We start from the raw sequence: 23,008 nt of genomic DNA, 5'->3' as shown, positions 1-23,008 counted from the left end.
GCCGTTATTAGCCGAGGAGGCATTCATCCTCAACCCACCCTCCTAGGCAATTATGACCAAGACTAAATTCTTTATTTACTAGTGTAGACTCCCTTGACAATGTCTACTCCTCTTTAGACGACCTCTCGACCTTGGACTGGGCCTTAGGCCCAATATCCATATAAATAACGAGCTCCTGGCCTAATACCCCTACATTACAGAATTTATTGAATTATCACGTTGGTTCGATTCAGTATTTATTCAATTATTACTTCGGTCCGTTCGGTAAATTAAACCGATATTGAATATTATCCCTTAATTTGAAGAAATATATCCTAACAAATAATATTAAATTAATTTACTAATTAATTTTTCTTAAAATGTTGATAATAGACTTTTACTAGGAGTAGAATTTAAATTTCTAAAATTTAGATGATAAAGTTTTATTGTTAGTCAAAACATGGGTTTTTTTTTTTTTTTTTTTTTTAAGAAAGAAAACGTGAGTTGTGTCACCACAGCCTTTGCACGTCACTTCCACCTGGTCAACAAAGCGGATTTGGAGACCGTTCTCAGGTCGGAAATTTTCTTGAACGAGTCTGACAACCAAGTCAGAGCTGCTCATAAAATCCTCGGGTGTGACCCAGCTCAAATGTCATTTCCTGTTCCGCAGCACGTAATTAGAGCTCGTGATCCTCGGCTTACACAGATTACCGTGGTGGAGAGCGGTTTCTCTTTTACTGGGGGGTCTTACGTACCTGAAGGTATTCCGCTATCAGGTCCCTCTTCATCCCAGCAAGTAACGGTGGCCGAGAAAGGACCACCTAAGAAAGCAAGGGAGGTGGTCGAATTGAGCTCCTCCGAGGACGAGTATAGTGTATTTGACTTAGCTGATCAGCCGAGGATCCTCCCGGTGACCTAGGGGATCCTCACTTATCCGAAGCCGATCTTCAGTCTTTAACGTGTTGGCCCCAAGCCGAGATGGGTTTAAAGAGGCAGTCCCGGACCAATCTTCTTGACCTACTCGAAGGTGGTTCCAAGAAAGATGTGCCAGGGGAGTTACAATCCCAGCCCCCAGCACCTCAGTCCCAGGTTCCAATCGTGCAAACCAGGTCATCATCCACCCTATAATAGCTGCCCCTTCTACTGAGTCCCCTGATCCGAAAAGGAAAAGACTTTCTAAGGGTAAGGATCCAATGGATGGGAGCAAATCTCATTCTTCGCCCGAGGAGGGTAAGACTCGTAGACCCCCAAAGCAGTTGAAGCTTGGTGATCAAAAGAAAGGCAAGAAGGTCATCCAGCAGCCCAGGCCCAAGCATGGCTGCCTGCTGCTATGCTCCATGACCAGCCCCTAATGGATAACGCGTCAATACGAGAGTCTCAAGGAGACGAGGGGGCTCGTAGCCGAGGCCCTAGAGAAATCTCTTCTTCTTCCCATTGACATGGCTGAGTTGGAGAAAATGAGTGGGGTAGAGGTTGTCTTCGACCTTAAGAAATATCTAGGCATGGTAGGTCCTTTGGCAACCATTCTTTTTACTAGAAATTTTTTGTTGCTTAGTACTTTTGTTTCTCTTTATAAAGCTGCTTGTTTTTGCTGGCAGGCTATCCAGGCCCTTTTTAGGTTGGGCGAAGAGGTTGGCGACCATAGTCACGCCTTGGCGCAAGAGCGCGATAAGTTCCTCGAAGCGGCTAAAACTCTTAAGAGATCTGAGGCCGACCTGAAAAAGGCGACCGAGGATCTGGCAGAAATGGCGAAGGCTAGGGATACTGCTGTTTCTGACCTAGCCGTGGTCAGGAAGCAAGTTGAGGATCAAACTGTCCACTTGCAAGAGGTTGAAAGTCAATTACAGAAAGCCAAAGAGGACATTTCCTACATGAAGGAAAGTTTGACTAAAGCAATCCACGACAAAGGTGTTGCCGAGTACGCCAGGGACGAGGCTGTGAGAGCCAGAGACGAGGCATTTTTGAAAACAGACGCTGAGCGCTCTGTGGACGAGGCAAAAGAAGAGGCCTTCACCGAAGGGGTGGCTAAGACTGAAGCCACCCTTCGGGCTCAAGTTCCTGCTGTGTGCAGGCATTATTGCTCTCAAACTTGGCATGAAGCCCTCAACCAAGCAGGGATTGATGCCTCGTCTGATCTTAGAAGGGAAGATAGGGTATATTACCCTACTGCCATTCGCGAGGTTACGCCTGCTGCTCCTGAGGGGAGTCTTCCTTACCATCGGTTGAAAGTCAAGACAAGACCGCCGAGGATGCTCCGTTAATTGGTCAACCATCCGAGGAAGTCGAACCCCGGATAGCGTTGGGGGAAGTCGTAACCGAGGGTCAGGAAAGACCTCAAGACGTGGCCAGTCCTCCGGCGGATTTTTAGAGATATAGCTGTTGAGCTTTGGCCCTAGCTTTTTGATTTACCTACTGAGTTGAAGGAACTAGTATACGGCCTAGGATAGCTTTGTTTATTTTTTCCTTTGATACTATCTCGTTTCCTGCCTCAGTGGCATTGTAAGGGAGTCGTGTACTTTCTTTTTGAATCGAATACTTAAGTATTTTGCTTTCATTTAATGATACTTTATTTTGCTCGTTTTGCTATTGTATTCTACTCAATATTTGTATTCCATTCTGGAGTTGGCATCACGGGACCATCTGTTATCATCCAAATATAAACCGGAAGGTTGTATTATCGCCTGACATTGAGTAACGCTTTGGCTTTTCTCAGAGCAGTTATTTTCTTTGTGGGTTCGAGTCCGAAGACCATATACTACCCTGGTAATGCATACTACTTATTTAGTTTTCTATAGGTTTGGGTCCGAGGACCATGCAACACTTTGGCTATGCCAGTAATTTTGTTTTACTGTAAGTATCTAGTTTTCCCCATAGGTTCGGGTCCGAGGACCATGCAATACCTTGGGTCTGTCTACCACTTCAATTCTTTTCTATAAATATTGAATATAATCGGTGTGTGTAGTTTTACCATAGGTTTGGGTCCGAGGACATGCAATACCTTGGGTCTGTCTACCACTTCAATTCTTTTCTATAAATATTGAATATAATCGGTGTGTGTAGTTTTACCATAGGTTTGGGTCCGAGGACCATGCAATACCTTGGCTCTGTCTACCACTTCAATTCTTTTCTATAAATATTGAATATAATCGGTGTGTGTAGTTTTACCATAGGTTTGGGTCCGAGGACCATGCAACACTTTGGCTCTGTCTACCACTTCAATTCTTTTTCTATAAATATTGAATATAATCGGTGTGTGTAGTTTTACCATAGGTTTGGGTCCGAGGACCATGCAATACCTTGGCTCTGTCTACCATTTCAATTTTTTGTATAAATTGGATATAATCGGGGTGTGTAGTTTCACCACAGGTTTGGGTCGAGGACCATGCAATACCTTGTTCTGTCTACCACTTCAATTCTTTGTATAAGACATAATGGTGTGCGTAGTTTTACCATAGGTTTGGGTCCGAGGACCATGCAATACCTTGGTTCTGTCTACCACTTCAATTTTTTTGTATAAGACATAATGGTGTGCGTAGTTTTACCATAGGTTCGGGTCCGAGGACCATGCAATACCTTGGTTCTGTCTACCACTTCAATTCTTTGTATAAGACATAATGGTGTGCGTAGTTTATCATAGGTTTGGGTCCGAGGACCATGCAATACCTTGGTTCTGTCTACCACTTCAATTCTTTGTATAAGACATAATGGTGTACGTAGTTTACCATAGGTTTGGGTCCGAGGACCATGCAATACCTTGGTTCTGTCTACCACTTCAATTCTTTGTATAAGACATAATGGTGTGCGTAGTTTTACCATAGGTTTGGGTCCGAGGACCATGCAATACCTTGGTTCTGTCTACCACTTCAATTCTTTGTATAAGACATAATGGTGTGCGTAGTTTTACCATAGGTTTGGGTCCGAGGACCATGCAATACCTTGGTTCTGTCTACCACTTCAATTTTTTTGTATAAGACATAATGGTGTGCGTAGTTTTACCATAGGTTCGGGTCCGAGGACCATGCAATACCTTGGTTCTGTCTACCACTTCAATTCTTTGTATAGACATAATGGTGTGCGTAGTTTTACCATAGGTTTGGGTCCGAGGACCATGCAATACCTTGGTTCTGTCTACCACTTCAATTTTTTTGTATAAGACATAATGGTGTGCGTAGTTTTACCATAGGTTCGGGTCCGAGGACCATGCAATACCTTGGTTCTGTCTACCACTTCAATTTTTTTCTATAAATATTGAATATAATCGGTGTGTGTAGTTTTACCATAGGTTTGGGTCCGAGGACCATGCAATACCTTGGCTCTGTCTATCACTTCAATTTTTTGTAATTATGGATTTGCCCTCAGATCGCTTTATTGGAGATGACTACTCTTTACGTCAGATTAGGATCTTTACACGTGGCATTGATCTCATCTCTAACTCAAGGCCCCATCTTTTTCATTTATGAAGCGCCCTTTGCCTGTTCGTATTCCGCGCTTGACGCTCCGGTGCATGAAACGCGCCTTCATTAATGCCCTCGTAAATTGACACGAGTCCAACCGTCCATGGCCTCCTTGGAAATTGGGGACTTCATTACTGATCCAGCTGATAATACCCTTCTCAAATCCTGCATGAATTAATTCTCACCAAACTTCCATCCCCTATATAAAGTAAGTAGATGGTTACCCCACAACCCATGAACCTCTCAACGCAACCAGAGCAAAACATCTCCTTCCAACTTCACATTTCCTTATAACAACCCCGCCGGAATTGTTGCCGGGACTGAAAAGAACCGGTATGGCCGCAGCCCCCACTGGGCTTTCGGTGTGGCAGAGTCTAGGCGTAATCCTGATGGTGCCCTTCGAGGTATCTCAGAGGGGTGTTGTTAAAGAACCTCGCGTCTTTCCTCGGAGCACACCCCCGACGAGGAAGGCGCATGAATTCACCTCATGGGCGGTGCTCGAGTATTGCCGTCTCCAATGGCCAACACTCGAGCGGAATGGAGAGAATCGAGGGAACATCACGGGGGAGGGTCCCCCGAGCCCCTGCGTCTGCTCCTCTCTTTGTTCCAGCTCTGCCCAGCCGAGGAGGGAGTGGTTGGGGGCCTGAGGGCATGATTGTCCTTCACCTCCTCCACCTTGTGTCAAGCTCTCCCATTCTCTTGGTGCCAAATAAAAGCACGAGTTGACACTTCCCTCCGGCTAGTTCTCCCCTGGGGCGGCTTCACCTGGGCCTCTGATTGTAGGAATAGCTAGGAATAGCAGGTGGCTATTAGCTTGTAAATTTACTTATAACACAAGCCTACCTGAGCCTCTGATTGTAATATGTAATTTTTCTACGTTTGAATTAATAATATCGAGATCTTTTGTTTTTCTCTTTCGTTGTTTTTTTTTTTTTTTTTTTTTACAATAAATACTTAAAGTTTAGAACTCTTATCTTATTCAATCTGCTGTGAAACGAATACTTAGAACTTAGAACCTTATCTTACTCAATCTACTGTAAAACAAATACTTAGAACTTAGAACCTTATCTTACTCAATCTACTGTAAAACAAATACTTAGAACTTAGAACCTTATCTTACTCAATCTACTGTAAAACAAATAATTATAACTTGGAACGTTTACCTGGTGCACCGGCCAGCATCCTAATCCTTCCCACAGACGGTGCCAATTGTAAGGACTCAATTTGAATTGAGTGTTGGGTTTTCAGCCCAACAAGCCCAAACAATACATTTATAGAGAGTGGGCTGACAGGTTTAGGTGCTGGCCGTTGATCACCATGCCCAATTGTAAGGACTCAATTTGAATTGAGTGTTGGGTTTTCAGCCCAACAAGCCCAAACAATACATTTATAGAGAGTGGGCTGACAGGTTTAGGTGCTGGCCGTTGATCACCATGCCCAAACTTATTTTAAAAATGGCTAAGTGTTTTCTTACAAAGGAGGGAATGCTCCTCGGCCTGTGGCCGAGGAGGCCCTTCTTTTTTCCCCCCTCTCTCCTCTCTTTTGCTTTACTAGCCCTTCTTTTATAGTTTTGATCTTCCTATCTTTTGCTTCCATCTGTTGATTGTCTATTCGCCTTTTTCTCTGGTCGTCCATCCCATCAGAAGCTTTATCGATACTCAAGTGGCTCACTCTGACCAACGTTATCCTGCCAAGGGGTTACCTCTCCATTAATGCGGCCAGGGGGGGTTAGTTGAGTGCATTAAATGCGAGAGTGACAGCTTACCTTGGGGTTAGCCACTCCCCGAAATCACTCTTGTCAGGCCGAGGACAAGGTGTCCTCAGCGTGGATTCAAGAGAATAGGCTTCCCCTTTCTCCTCAGAAATAGCCGGCGATCCTCGGCATGGGCCTTGGGCCTGCTATATGATGGACTGAGGCTATCAGGCCCACGGACCCCACACTACTCATATAACTTTATATTAAATGTAAATTTTGAAAATCTAACCGTTGAATTGAATATTCTTATTATATCTATCATGCTTGTAAAATTTCAAGAAGATCAATGATTATTTGCTATGTCATCAAACAAACGTTAAAATTCAAATTTTTGTGATCTAAAATTGTGTATAAAAATTGATCAAATAATAAATAGCACTTGAATTGAACGAAATTTGATATGTATAAAAATATAAGAAACATGAAATTTAACGGTTAAATTTTCAAAATTCATATTTAAAAAAAAAAAAATATATATATATATATATAAAAAGCTTAAAGAGTTTGGAGAAAAACATAACATATGTGATGATGCATCCAAGCAAGGCAACTGTTGGCGACTTTTTTTTTTAATTGAAATTTTATAAATGATTGATACAATCGGCCAATGAGCTAGCTACTCGATCTGTTGACTTCCATGGGCACTAAATATTCACCACTGAGTTCTTAAGGGTGTCCTAGAAGTGAACCCAGATGCACTGTACCAAGCTGATAAGGCTGACCATGAGCGCAAGTTTAAATCATCAGGGTCACTCTCTCCATTACATGGCATTCCCATTTTGCTCAAAAGATAACATTGCAACCAAGGATAAGCTGAACACCACCGCTGGCTCATATGCATTGCTTGGCTCAGTTGTGCCACGTGATGCTGGTGTGGTAACCAAGTTGAGAAAAGCTGGGGCTATCATATTGGGGAAGGCCACTTTGAGTGAGTGGTGTCATTTTAGGACCTTTGAATCACCCAATGGCTGGAGCGCCAGTGGTGACCAAGGCAAGGTGAGTGTTATTGTATTAGAATATTAGTTAATCAATTAAATTTATCATTTCCTAATAATTTGTATATTTTCTCGCGATATCAGAACAGGAGATCTTAAGTTCAATATCATGTATTGGGTCACTTAGCTTGGGTCAAGTAAATGAATGAAATTTATGTTGGAAGAGAAATTGAGCAGGAGAGACTAACAATGCAACTTGCAGGTTTTTATTTTTGCGACTTCACTTTAATACAAGATTTGAAGCAAAATTTTGCATGAATAAAAAATAACCATTTGATCAATATAATCTGAATTTTAGCTTTTATGCATCTCGGAACAGATAATCCATTTTCTTCTTCTATTTCTTGTCTCAGTGCAACACATCAGAGGAGTTGTAGTATACTTATAGTTGGAAAACACATTTTGGATTGCTACATCTCTTCCTATCTTGTTGTTGGATGATTTTGCTGTCTAGATAAACTTGATCTTGTACTCTGATTCAATACACAGTACATACATACATCCACTTTTTTATTTATTTATTGACATTTTTTTTTTTTTTGGCCTTGAGTCCATCTTAGTAAGAAGCACAGACACAGACATGATACAACGTGGGTGGGGGATACCAGATATGGATACGACATTTGACTAATTAGTTAATTAATATCACTAGTCATATTTGATTTATTCATAGACATTTTTTCTTGTACATTTTCCAGAAATTGGACAGAGAAATTAGGTCTACCCAACTGTTGCGAAATCCCTTTTTTCCTTTTTAGTCAATTTTGTTATATCTAGTTCATTTTAATTACAGTACCAAATTCTACTTGATCATTCTATAAATAGAGAGAACAAATTGACCTTAAGTTCCATAAGACTGTTTAGCTATGTTGTGCAGAGTCCTTATACAATGGGAGATCCTTGTGGGTCAAGTAGTGGACTAGCAATATCAGTGGCAGCAAATATGGCAGCAGTGTCGCTGAGAACCGAGACTGATGCCTCTATTTTATGTCCTTCCAGTTATAACTTGGTAGTAGGCATCAAACCAACTGTTGGTCTCACTAGTTGAGCTGGAATCATACCAGTCTCACCAAGACAAGATAGTGTCGGGTATGTTTTCTCCCTCTTTTTTTTTTTTCCTTGAACTGATAAAGTTTTATTCATAACATAAGAGACTAAAAGCATTCATTATTTCCACCTCCAAAATCTAATGGAACCTAGCCCACAAAAGAATGCACATGAGTAGCTCTGTTAGCATCCTTGTGGACCCATCCAAAATTACAACTTACAAAAACTTTAGCTACAAACCTCAGTGAAGAGTCTTGTAGTTAAACTTGAAGAAAGCAAGAAAAGCTTCTGTGTATTAATGGCAGAAACAGAGAGAAAGAGAGTGTGAAAAACTGAGAATTATATTGCAACACTAACTAAATAATACAAAGAGTAATGCTCTCTATATACAGAGCCAGAAATAAGCTTAAAGCCTAATCTAACCAACTAATAATAATTCCGAAAATATAGGAGTTAGTTACATTGAATTTACACATGTGATTAATGTGCAATTTACAGGAAAAATATCTAACTCCCATAGCTTTGAGCAACACGGGGAAAGGATGAAGATGATCCCAAAAATATCTGCCCACACTGAAACGGTGTCGTGTTGCTCTATCTCCAGTATTTATCTTTTAACAAAACGTCACCGTATTCATTAATGATATATGGTGCCGTTGTGTGTAAAATTATGACCGTTGGAAAACTAGTCGTTATTTTCTGTTTCTTCTACTATGCTTCTATTAAAACTGACATCTTCTAGTGGAAACTCCATGGTTAAAATCCCCTCTCCCAACTATGAATTATTTAAAATAAAAATAATAAAAGCAAAAGTCACATTATCAAACACAATTTCCCAATAGGAGGGCTGCCTTGGACATTTAATGGACTCTACCCACGATATACAACCCCCTTCTACTACAACTTGAGAATAGTTTAGAGCTTTGGCAAAATTCTTAGACCACATACAACCTCAGCTATGCTATAATTGGATCCATGGTAGTGGTTTCAAAGGTTGCCACCTCTCTAAGCTTCCCTGCACTATCTCTGGTAATCACTACTAGAAAGGAGCAGTTCTTGACTATCGCTACTTCACAATTTACATTTATTTCGTATTTTTTTCAGTTTAAGCCACCGCACATGTTTGTTTATCTTGACTAATGCATCTCTACTTCCTTGCAATTTTTCCTTGAAACCTCCATGTTGTCAAAAGATTTCTCCAGGTGCACCATTTGGCGTCTATTGACTATCGCTACTTCACAATTTACATTTATTTCGTATTTTTTTCAGTTTAAGCCACCGCACATGTTTGTTTATCTTGACTAATGCATCTCTACTTCCTTGCAATTTTTCCTTGAAACCTCCATGTTGTCAAAAGATTTCTCCAGGTGCACCATTTGGCGTCTTGCCCAACAGATTTTGTCAAAAGTTATAGCTGCGAACAAAACAAAAAAGGTTTCTGCTCTCACTGTCCCCAATTGGATAAAATTAGGTTCTAGGAGGGCAGATATAAGTTGCCCAACATCAGTAGCTTGTATATTCTCTACTTCATTACCATGTACAGATCATAAGAATTTCAATCCATGTCCAAAATGTTTTGAAATTGCAATGTCAAAATGGTGAAACAACAGTTACAAGTTTTGTAATTTCAATTTATGATATCTTCTGAGCCTTGCCATGTTAACTGTTGGAGATACCTAGTCAAGTTCTAAGTCTGTTATATAACTCTAGTCTAGCTAGTTATAATCCCAATCTTAAAAATTTACTTGAGTGCAAACAAAATAATCCCAATCATATGTGGAGCACAAACCACGTAATCTTAATCCTATTTATAGTGAAAAATATTCTAAGTCTACCTTAGTTTATAGTTAGTTTAAGATTTAGACTGCTCTAATACCCTTCAATGGATTTATTGAAATGCACAAAACTTAATAGAAAAAATGTAGCCATGAAGAGCTTTCACATATGTTAGGTTCTAAGATTTTAGAAACTAATGTATTAGAACTTCAATTTGTATTGTGTTGGCAAACTATGATCAAAATATAGAATCTAGGTTTAGGCTTGCTCAAAGTGTGTTTACTTGTAAAATTGGAATTGAGTGATTGTAGAAATTATTGGACTTAATCTGCAAGGCTCGATCGATCAAAAATTAGACTCAAGCGATCGAACCACATGCAGATTGATTTTTCTATAAAAATTCCAATTCAGCCCAAGCCCATTTGACGTGTAGGGTTTTGTATTTTACTCCTAGTATAAAAGAAAAAACCCTAGTTACGTTTTAGAAGTCTTTTAGTAAATTGTGTGTTGAATCTTTTGTGAGATCTGAGATATGTTTACCTTCATACACACACATAGAGCTATCAAGACCAAGAACTTGATGGTGGTTTCAGTTACTGCATAAAGAACTTTCAAGAATATCCAAAACTTTTGAGTGGAGTCTCAAAGTCACAAGTAGGAGAACTTGTGGTTGCAATAAATCAAAGAAAGAAATAGTCTGTGGACTCGAAGCTATCACGTGATCATGGTAGTAAGTTTTCTACTCAAGGTAGTAATAGGATATTAGTGGTTTAAGTCTTATTGTACGAACTTCAATTCTTTCATAGTGGATCTGTTTTTATCTTCAAGACAGTTAAGTTAAATCCTCCTCAAGTTTTTTACCGGTTAGATTTTCTTGGGTTATCATATTGTTTTGTTTTTTATAATTCCGCATTATTTACATAATATGATTTTATTGTGTTAACCTAAAACTGAATAATTTATCTAAGTAATCACTTGGCTAAATATTTAGATTAAACAACTTGTGTTAAGAGGTCTAAAAACATACACGATACAAATGTAGAAATCCATGGTAATTATATCTCTTTCTTTTTCACATATTCTTCCAAATTTATTCCCTAGAATGGGCAGAATCAAGGTTCTCTCTCACCACTATTGTTAGAACATTGCAGAATCGAAGGTCTCTCTCATCACCATTTTTAGCACATTTGCACTATGTTGAGAATTCAAACCTCAAGCATAACGAGCATCTTGCCTTCCTTTCAACTTGTCATATGTGCTTCATTTAATGCAGTCCTAGTTGGTCCATCTCCTTTATTTTCTTCTTTATACTGTATTTTATTACATACTTTATCATGATATCATAACTATGTCACACGCATTTTCAAACCTAATTCCAGAGTGATGTTTTATTTTGTCTAATATTAACACAACTTTTGTCAACAAGCATCATTAAATAGGTCATGACTTTATTAGGAAGGAACAGGCCCATTTGTAGAACAGTAGCAGATGTCGTTTACGTTCTCAATGCCATTGTAGACATTGACCACTATGATAATGCAACAACTGAAATATCACAGTACATACCAAAAGGTGGCTATGCACAATTTCTTAAGGCTGATGGACTCCGAGCAAAGAGAGAAGGGATAGTGAGGGATCCCTTCTACAATTTTGGGAATGATACTATTGCCACTCAAACTGCTGAACATCTTAAAACACTAAGGTAACAAAACATGATCCCATGTATTACCATAAATGCTGGAAAAATTATTAAAGTTGCTCCAAATTTTACTGCAAATGTTTACCAACTATTAGACTTATGATTAAGTGATTAAATTTACCATTTCCTAAGAGCTTAAGTTTTTGGGACAACCGGTAATTTAACATGATATCAGAGTAAGAGATCCTGAGTTCAATACCTAGCTTTACGCTATTTCCCATTAAAAATGTTAAATTCCCACTTGTTGGTCTCCCACTTATTAAGTGGAATGAAGGTTAGGCCCACAAGTGAGGGGGAGTGTTAGACTTATAGTTAAGTGATTAAATTCACCATTTCCTAATAGTTTAAGCTTTTGGGACAATCAGTAATTTAACACCAACTAACGTGAGAATGAATTTGATTAGTACTACATCAAAAACATTATAAGTAAAATACTTAAACACTTTTTCTTTTTAAAATTTCATGTTTTAAAAATTGATGCAACAAATTTTTAAGGCTTTTGCTATTATATTTGTAATAACTGTTGTTTCACCCATTTAGAAATTGATACAAATACTTCATGCAAATTCAGGAAACAAGGCACAATTCTGGTAGTCAATTTGGAAATAGTTAATATTGACAAAATCCATAGCCCTACGAGCGTTGACGGAACTGCATCGGCAACTGAGTTTAAAATATCCATCAATGCATATCTAAATGAGCTAGTGACTTCCCCAGTCCGTTCTTTAGCTAATTTGATTGACTTCAACAAGAAAACTCAAAATTGGTCAGTATAATAAAGTTAGGTTCTTTTGATTTATGTGATGTCCTACATTCATACATAAAATTGACACAAATAATTGAGCAATGCCAAGGATATAAATTTTTTCACAACTTGTTAGAGCATTTGTATCAGTATGTCTAAAAGTTTTCGTCTATTTTAACATAAGAAGCTACTTTTTCTATTTTACACAATAATTTGTCAAAAACGCCCTCTTCTTCTTGGGTTTGATGATTCATGTGGATTTATATATGGGTTTATGAGTTTGAGATCTATATTTAAGGATTTGTATATGGGTTTGATGATTTTGATATCTATATTTGATGAATTTTATGATTAGTATGGATTTGATGACTTTGTTGATGAATTTGCAAAGGATTTTGCTGGGATTAAAGTTGAGAAAGAGACAGAAGAGAGAGTGTAAGGTTGAATTTAATCAACCATTTAATTGGCTTTATTCCGTGACCAATTTGCTTGTAATTTAGCACTTAGCAACCCTGTATTTAGGTGGGAAAATTGTAAGGGTAGTGTGTGAGAAGATGTGAAGAAAAGCTCAAGAGTGTGCAAGAAAAACAGAGGCTCACGGCTAGGGCTCGCGGGTGGATCGCGACTGGCAAGCCGCCAAAGGCTGGCATGTGAGAGGCACACTGGGAAGTTGAAGGGTCGCGCCAGCTGTCACGCTACAGGACAAAAGTTCCAGTCTGGCCAGGCCATTACGTCGCGACTTGAACTCGCGACTTGGACAAGCCGCGAGACCAAGTCGCCAACTTGCCCTGTTTGGCAAAAACTGACGTTTTACATTCCCTTCTCACCCTACTATATAAACACCCTTATAACCATCATATTGAGAGAGCTTCTAGAGAGAATTTTGTGAGAGAAAACCCTAGAGAAAAATAAGATTGTCTCATCCCTAATCTTCATCTAAAGAGACTCTACAAATTTCGCTACTCTCTTCCTCTCCATTGTCATACCTTGAGAGGTCATTTACCAAACCCTTATCTCACCACACCCACGTCTGTGAGAAGGTTTATTTGGTGCTTAGGGAAGCAGTTTGGAAAGGAACCAATATACATTGGTTGATGCTATGGTCAAGTAGCGGAATCCGGCAAGCTAAAGAAGAAATAGGTTCGGCGTAACCTCGTTGGAGCAAGAAGCTTGGAGGGCTTAGGTACTTGGGCAGATTAGGCTTGGAGGGTCTTCTGCTGTTCATGTATTCCAACTATATTCTTTAGTGGATTTTATCACCGCTTGGAGGGCGGCGGAGAGGTTTTACACCGAGGACTTCGGTTTCCTCTTCGATAACACATCGTGTGTTATCCGTGTGTTTGCATCTCTCTTTCCTTTATCTTTGCCTTATATTTACTGCTGTGGATGTGTTTATATTTGGCTTAGATTGTTTTATCAATTCTGTTATAAGCTTGTTATCATATTCCGCACATTAATTGTTTGATATAAAGCTTGAATTGGTTTTTTTTTGTATCTGGGGGTCTAAACGTTCAAGGGTGTTTCGTACCCATATTAAACTTTCAATTGGTATCAGAGCGGGTACACTTGTTGTGGTTTTAATACCTAAGTGTGATGCTTGACCCCTTGTTGAGATGGATAGGTCTTAATCTCTCACTGCTCCACCATTTTTTGATGGTAATAACTATGCTTTTTGGAAAGTCCGAATGAGAGCATTTTTATGCTCTATAGAAGATACCGTTTGGGATGCGGTTGAGATAGGTTGGACTAAACCAAAGGTTCCTAAGGCCAATTGGGATAAGGCAGCTCTTGCAGCAGCCAATGCTAATAGTAAAGCTTTAAATGCTATTTTTTGTGCTATGTCTCCTGATGAATTCCACAGGATATCTCACATGACTGTGGCCAAGGAAGCTTGGGAAATTTTGGAGACAACTTATGAGGGGACTAAGAAGGTGAAGGACACAAAGCTTCAAATGCTTACCACCAAATTTGAAGAGCTCAAGATGGGTGAAGATGAATCGTTTGATTCATTCTATGGGAAGCTCAATGAAATTGTCATTGCTAAACTCAATCTTGGTGAGAAGATTGAAGATACCAAGGTGGTGAGAAAAATTTTGAGGTCCTTGCCTGAAAGTTTTAGAGAAAAAGTCACAGCCATAGAGGAGAGTAAAGACTTGGATGAGATCAAAATTCAAGAGCTGATTGGGTCTCTCCAAACATATGAACTGGGACTGCCTTCACACAAGACGAGTAAATCATTTGCTCTCAAAACCATCACCGAAAGAATGGATGATCCCTCCGAAGAAGATGGAGTGGAAAAGGAAGTGGCATATCTTGTAAAGAACTTTCGAAAATTTCTGAAGATGAAGGGCAGTGGGAAACCATTTAATAGAGGGAAATTCTCATCTTCAAGAGGTGATAAGAAAGAGTTTACGAGGAAAGAAGGGAAGGAGTTTTAATCTCCTTCGGACATTGTGTGCTTCGAGTGCAACGGACATGGACACTTCAAAAAGGAATGTCCAAATTATTTGAAGTCAAAAGGAAAGGTTTATGCCACTACTTTGCGTGACTCAGACTCATCAAAATCTGACTCTGAAGAAAGCTGTGACTGAGAAGGAAATTTCTCAGCATTCATGACCATTGCACATGTGGGATCTTCAAATGATTTGAGTACTCTTGTGAATGAGCTAGGTGAATGTTCTGATGAGGAGTCCATTGGGATTGTTGAAGAATCAGAAGGTGAAGAAGAAGAAGACGCATCCAGCCTTCAAAAGAATTACGCAATACTTCTTGAGAAATCAGGAGAGTATACAAAGGTGGCAAAGGTAGCCGTGAAGAAAATGAAGAGAGCTGAGGAAGATTTCAAAAGCCTGCTGGTTAGATATAAGGAGGCAAAGTGTGAGATTGAAGCACTTAATGGTGAGCTATCAGAAGCTTACACGAAGGTGAGGTTTCTCGAGCAAGAGGTAGTACAAGCTCATGCCAAGGTAGATAGAGTCTCTTCCAGGAAGCTAGATGATGTTATTTCATCTTAAAGACATGCCTCAGACAAGTCCGGGTTGGGATATACCAGAGGGAGCAGCTCATCAGCCAAAGTCACCAAGGAAGTAAAGTTTGTGAAAAACAAAGAGACGGCTGTTAATAAGTCTACTCCAGAGATAGTTGAGGCTGAGAAGAAAATGAATGTGGCTAATCAACGGATGTTTAACAAGTCCCGAAACCAATCTGAAGTCAGATTTGGAGCTAGAGGAAGATCTCTCCCAAGACAGCAGCAGGGTCCTAGAATAAACTATATTTGTCACTATTGCGGATTACAAGGACACACTAGGCCAAACTGTCAAAAGCTAAGAGCAGACAACAATGCGAGTGTACCTCGGTCCCGAGGAAGAAGAAATGACTTGAGGTCTTGGGGTGGTGAGCAATCAAGGAGCCAAAACCGGGATTCTGGAATGACGGACGTGATGAAAATGATTGGCGCCTTCACCACTTGCTTGGAGAGCTTCAACAGGAGGTTTGAAAGTCCTAACTCTCGCACCTGATCCATTAAGGATATCACCCCAAACGCACATGACGTGTGGGTGACAAAGGGTACTCATGCATAAGCATTATAACATGTCCATGCATCAATTCTTCCTATGCTTTGTGGATATGATTGGTTATTTGTGTTGTGTTTTTGAGTATCTGTTTAATTTGTGGTTTGTTTGTGTTTAAAATGTTTTTACATCTTTCTTGTTTTTTGATCATTCTTCTACTGCTTTCGTGTCAAAAATCCAAAAACACATAAAAAGTTGAAAATCCAAAAAGTTTGATCACTTTGTTGAGTTTTTGTCTCAAAGCATGTTTTGCCTTGTACTTTTGTACTAATGGCTTTGTGCATTTAACGAGCTTAGCTTGTCTCTCTTGCACTCATATCATTGTGGAAGAAATTCTGAAATCTATGTGATTGTTGTAAATAGATCTTCAACCTTGTCATGAATGATTAGTGAATGGTTTTGTTGATCTTGAGACATGCATAGACTCATGCCTATATATCTTCCCACTTTTTATTTTTATGTTTTTAAAGAGCCCTCTAAATGTAAATCTCAAAATGAAAAGAGATATAGAGCTGCAAAAGCCTGTCGCACATACTAGTATTTGACTAGGAAAAAGGGAAAGCGACCATAATAAAATGTATGATGCTCAAAAAGCCAAAGGCTAACTCATAAATTGAAATATCAAAAATTTCAGGCATCTATCTCACAATGAGAGTTTCTTTGCTCAAAAATGGCAAATGATATTTTGAATATAGAGCCAAATGAAAAGCTTCAAAGATTTGTTATCAAGTTCTTGTGGGAGGTCATATATGCATGCTTCTATAATTGAGATAGGTCACATTATCTAGTGCTAGTTGTGTATGCCTTGATTGAATTGATCATTGAAGCTTCACATTGGACTAAGGACTATCTCACTTTTGATATCCACACACATCACACAAGTCTATGTTCAATGAATGCCATATTCATTTGTGTGATTGTACTTGATAAAATGTGCTTTCACATGCTCAATCTTTGTTGGTTAAATACAAAAATATTTTTGAGTGTTTTGTTTTGTTTTTGGAAAGTACTTTGTTTTTACAAAAATGCAAAATTGTTTTCAAAAATTGTGTTGCCCTGTTTTGGCGACTAAGTCGCGGGTTGACACAGTCGCAAGCCCCAGTCGCGAGCTCAATCAAAGATTTTTCGCGACTTACTGGCGAGTCAGTATTCTAGTCGCGAAAAAGACTTAGAAATTTTTTGAAAATTTTGAGTTTTGCTCTTTTCGTGACTCATTTTGGCGGCTTGTTCGCGGGTGGAATGTCTAATCGCGAGGGTTACTCAGAGATTTTCGCAACTCAGCTCGCGACTCCTTCGCGGCTAAACCTTCCAGTCGCGAAAAACACTTAGAAGATTTTTCTAGAATCTTACCTTCACAGTGTTTCGCGGCTTACCTTGGCGACTTACTAGCAACTTGGTTAAGTCGCGAAAAACGCTTGTTTTGAGTTTTTGAAGACAGTTTTTAAAATTGATTTTCAGTTTTCCCTCGTACTTGTGTGACTGTTCATTGTCTTCCTCATTTTACTCTCACAAAAACTCTGTGTTTCTCGTTGAAAAACTTCCATTTCTGCATCATTTTCTCTCAAATCTTCAACAAAAAGGTATGGGTTTTCTTCCTTACCCTTCATACTTCCTGATTTGGGCAATTTTTTTCCGTTTTGTGAAGATGTTGTTGTGTATTCTGATTTATCTTGTTTGAACATGGGTTTCTGGTTTTCGGATTATACTGTATGTTTGTGCTGGTCCATACACTGATCATCTTTATCTTGTGTTCTTCTTATGGTGTTGGTTGTTTAAACAAACTCATTGTCATGTTTTGACCCTAAATTTCAAGTGTTTATGGTTTCCTTCATTATCCATGGTATGGCACTGACATATTGCTAATAATGGGTGCTGTCTTGTTTGGTGTTTGTGTGTGAATTACATCATAGTGCAGAGTGAAAATGTCTCCATTTAAGAGATCAGCTGTGAAAGGAGGAAGCAGCAAAGGGAAGGAACATGTCATTGAAATTGATGATTTCTCTCCTAGACCAAAGCGGGCTCGTTCCCCATCTGGTGTGTTCGATCCCAACAAGTTTCGATCATATGCTGCCTTTCAGACTCATGAAAATTACTTCAAAAAGGCGACACCTCTGATTGAAAGAGTCTTTGACCAACATTCTCTGTTTGACACCAACATTCCTCAATGGTTTGCTCACAAAGACTGGAATTATCTCCTCTCTGACCTTGATGATGCATATGAAGATCTGGTAAGAGAGTTTTATGCCAATGCAATTATTGAAGGAGATGAACTTAAGTGCTGGGTTAGAGGAAAAAGTTTCTCGGTCTCTCCCGCATACCTAACAGAGATTCTGCACATCAACAGGCCAATACTTGGGATATCACCGGTCTATGATGATTTTCATCCGGATGAGGAATTACTTAAAGCAGCTCTTGGGGACAATCTGGAATTTTCCTCAAATGGGAATTCAGTCAGTGTTTCATCTCTTCCTCCAAAATTGAGGGTGCTCACAATCATCATGTTTCACAACCTGTATCCCCTATCCAGCACAGGGTATATGAATCTCGGGCGTGCACTATTTCTTCATGATCTGATTTCTGATGTCGAGATTGACATCTGTGCTCATATCTTTCATATCCTTCGCAAAACTGTTCTAAGAACAAAATCAAGGATGTGCATCCCATTTTGCTGTCTCATCTCATGGATTCTGAAGCGTAAAGGAATCTATCCGTCTGAGAATGAAGTTCCCTGCGCAAAACCATATCCAATCAACATGCGCACATTCAACGCTAGCATTGGTCATAGCAATAAGGGAATCAAAACAGAAGCTTTCGCGACCCACAGTGGCTCGCGCTCCAATTCACTCCCTGCTGACGAGAAGCTAGATTCTATTGTAGCTTCTGTTCATGAGCTGAGTTCAAAGATGTCCAATCTTACTTCCATCTTGCATCATCTCAACTCTCGATGGGATACGAAGTTTACTTCGATTCAAACTCAAATGGATGAAATTCAAAGAAAGCTCGAAGATAATGACGACTAGCTATTCCTTGACAAAAAGGGGGAGATGCTGTTGGCAGGGGGAGAGCTCAGCGAAAGGGGGAGATTTCAGCTAACAGATTTTTGTTTACTGTTTTGTCTATCTTTAGTTTTTGTCATTGTTCTATATCCATCTTATATCTTTCAGCACTTATATAGTATGATGTTATTCAGCTTTAAGCACTGTTTAATTGTAGGTTTGTACCCATTGATGCTTTTGTAAGCTTTGAGGGTTGTTTCTTGTTCTTATGCACAGTTTGTAGGCTTGTATGGTTTGTGCCATGTATTTGCAAAAACTTTGTATATGCAGCCTTTGTGCTTTATGATTTAGTACTTGTTAATGCCTTGCATTATCTTAAGTACAACACTCTTGTGCCCGTGTAGGATTGTTCCTAGATGCATATATGGTTGTATGCATTGGTTGAATGTTGGACTTGCAAATGATACTCTTCAATTGAGTTTATCATTTTTGCATGTCCGAATGTTCATTCCTTGTGTAAATGAACATAGTAATCACTTTTGCTTAAGTGACTACTGGTGTTGATCTTGCCATGAATTATTACTTTTATACTTATGTTCATATTTGCTTGATCATGCTTATTTTGCTCCATATGCATATTAAGTTTTCTGCATACAATGATATTGATATATTATTGTGTTTCAGGAGTTACTTATTCATATGTTCAAGAGCTTTACAGAATCTAGAGTTAGGTGTGAGTGAGTTTTCCAACTGTTCCCAACTCACGTTTAAGTCTAGAGTCTGTTGTAGAGTTTTGTCACGGAATAGCCAAAGGGGAAGATTGTAAGGTTGAATTTAATCAACCATTTAATTGGCTTTATTCCGTGACCAATTTGCTTATAATTTAACACTTAGCAACCCTGTATTTAGGTGGAAAAATTGTAAGGGTAGTGTGTGAAAAGATGTGAAGAAAAGCTCAAGAGTGTGCAAGAAAAACAGAGGCTCGCGGCTAGGGCTCGCGGGTGGATCGCGACTGGCAAGCCGCCAAAGGCTGGCACGTGAGAGGCACACTGGGAAGTTGAAGGGTCGCGCCAGCTGTCACGCTATAGGACAAAAGCTCTAGTCTGGCCAGGCCGTTACGTCGCGACTTGAAATCACGACTTGGACAAGCCACGAGACCAAGTCGCCAACTTGCCCTGTTTGGCAAAAACTGACGTTTTACATTCCCTTCTCACCCTACTATATAAACAACCTTATACCCTTCATATTGAGAGAGCTTCTAGAGAGAATTTTGTGAGAGAAAATCCTAGAGAAAAACAAGATTGCCTCATCCCCAATCTTCATCTAAAAAGACTCTACAAATTCCTCTACTCTCTTCCTCTCCATTGTCATACCCTTGAGAGGTCATTTACCAAACCCTTATCTCACCACACCCACGTCTGTGAGAAGGTTCATTTGGTGCTTAGGGAAGCAGTTTGAAAAGGAACCAATATACATTGGTTGATGTTATGGTCAAGTAGCGGAATCCAGCAAGCTAAAGAAGAAATAGGTTCGGCATAACCTCGTTGGAGCAAGAAGCTTGGAGGGCTTAGGTACTTGGGTAGATTAGACTTAGAGGGTCTTCTGCTGTTCATGTATCTCAACTATATTCTTTAGTGGATTTTATCACCGCTTAGAAGGCGACGGAGAGGTTTTACGCCGAGGACTTCGGTTTCCTCTTCGATAACACATCGTGTGTTGTCCGTGTGTTTGCATCTCTCTTTCCTTTATCTTTGCCTTATATTTACTGCTGTGGATGTGTTTATATTTGGCTTAGATTGTTTTATCAATTCTGTTATAAGCTTGTTATCATACTCCGCACATTAATTGTTTGATATAAAGCTTGAATTGGTTTTTTTGTATCTGGGGGTCTAAACGTTCGAGGGTGTTTCGTACCCATATTGAACTTTCAGAGAGAATCTGATGGGTGATGGAAGAAGTGAGAGAAAAAAAAAATAGTAAAAAAATAAAATACAAAGCTACAGTAACCGTGTATATTTACATGATTACTGTTGCAATAATGAAAATCTACAATGATATAGATGGACTGATGTGGGTAGGTTTGGGGCTTAAATGTGTAAATTTCACATATTTTCTATTATACATAAACTGGTGTGGATGCTTTTAAAGTGGTTGTGATTTGAGCAACATCACTTTTACATAAACTTATCACTATGTACTAACTTTACTTTTACTATAAGCAATCAGGGAAAAATTGGCTTTTGGCCTTTTTAAAAAAAATAATCCAGCATTTTGCCCTCTTTCTCAAACTAATTAGAGAAATGATCCTATTTTGTAACTCAATTTATGATAAATCGAGTTATTAAAAAAAAAAATTATGGAGCCCTATAACGGCGTTTTTAAGTACCTATAACGATGTTTTTAGGACCTATAGTGACGTTTTGTAACTTGATCTACATGAAATCGAGTTATAGGCAATTTTTTTTTTTTTTTTTTTTACTTTTTTTACCTATAACTCGATATCATAGAGCTCGAGTTACAAAACGCCACTACAGGTTCTAAAAACGTCATTATAGGCTCCTTAAAAACGCTGCTATAAGGCCTAACTCGATTTATCATAAATCAAGTTTCAAAAGATGGACATTTTTCTAATTAATTTGAGAAATAGGGCAAAATGCTGGATTATTTTTTTAAAAAGGACAAAAGCTCATTTTGTCCTAAGCAATCGCATTAGGCCACATCAACAATAATGAAAAAAGTTGTAAACATTTTCATCATAAACCTATTGTTACTAAAAATCAAACTCAATGATGTCTAATTATTGAATATTCCATGAATGCCAATATAGGAGAAGTTAGAATATGGACAAGACCAGTTTGTAAAAGCTGAAGCAACAAATGGAATTGGAAATGCAGAGAAGGCTGCGTTGGCAAATTTAGCAAAACTGACTAGAGAAGGTTTTGTGGAGTTGATGACAAAGAATAAGCTAGATGCAATAGTGACTGCCGGTGTTAGTGTTTCTACAATCCTTGCAATCGGGGTTTTCCCAGGAGTAATTGTCCCTGCAGGATATGACTCTGACGGGAAACCATTTGGCTTATGGTTTGGAGGACTAAGGGTTCAGAGCCTAAGCTGATTGAGATCGCCTATGGCTTTGAGCAAGCAACAAAGATCAGGAAGCCTCCTAAATTTATTTTTAAAGGCTCTATTGCATCATTACAATCATGAAAAAAAATATTTGTATGGAAGCTAATAGCAATATATATGCTGCAAAAATAAAAATTGTTGTAACCTTTTTTTTTTTAAATACACAATAAAGAAATTCTACTCCAGTCTAATCTAAATGTATATATGTGTGAAACTCTCTCATGAAAACTTAAATTCCGATCCTTACCTTCTACATCCCACAAGCACTTATACTTGTGGAGTGACCATCGCACTAAAGATGTACAGTGGTAAAATAATTATTGCCTTAACTTCACTTAGGTTTTTTCTTTATTATTATTATTTTTTTTTTTTTTTTTTTTGAGAAAGAAGTCGGTGCATATTATTAAAGAAGGCTATTGAAATCAGCCTGGAGTACATGTAATAAGTCTGGTGGTACATTCTCCATCCAGACGGACATAGAAGGTGGGATTATTGCTCGACGTGCTAAAGCATGAGCAAGCTTATTACAGTGTCTACGCACAACAGATAGTTTAAAAGCGTTGAAGTGTGAAATAAGAAACTGTATATCTGTTATGATGTGGCCATAGTGTGCTAGGCTTCTATTCCCCTGTTGCAAAGCTTTGTATAGAACCTCAGAGTCTCCTTCCAAGACTATGCGCTGAAAGCCACAGTCCAAAGCANCCCACTTTTCAACCATTCCCCATCACTCTTTCAACCAACTTTCAAGCCTCAATAACAAAAACCCATTTTCAGCTTTCATTCCTCAATAATAGAATAAACATCACGCCATCACAAATGAACCCATATTCAAGCCTACATAACAAAAATCGATTTCGAAAAAA

The 23,008-nt window shown here is 38.9% G+C and overlaps 1 pseudogene; it reads left to right on the top strand.

Moving 5' to 3' along the window:
* Positions 1 to 1,724: 1,724 nt before the first annotated feature.
* On the top strand, positions 1,725 to 22,226 carry LOC112033716 (probable amidase At4g34880; annotated as a pseudogene).
* Positions 22,227 to 23,008: the final 782 nt, after the last annotated feature.

Source organism: Quercus suber, unplaced genomic scaffold (genome assembly GCF_002906115.3).
Source record: "Quercus suber isolate HL8 unplaced genomic scaffold, Cork oak 2.0 scaffold_356, whole genome shotgun sequence".
Classification (NCBI taxonomy): domain Eukaryota; kingdom Viridiplantae; phylum Streptophyta; class Magnoliopsida; order Fagales; family Fagaceae; genus Quercus; species Quercus suber.
The sequence above is the reverse complement of the archived record's forward strand: the minus strand, read 5'-3'. Positions and strand labels throughout refer to the sequence as shown.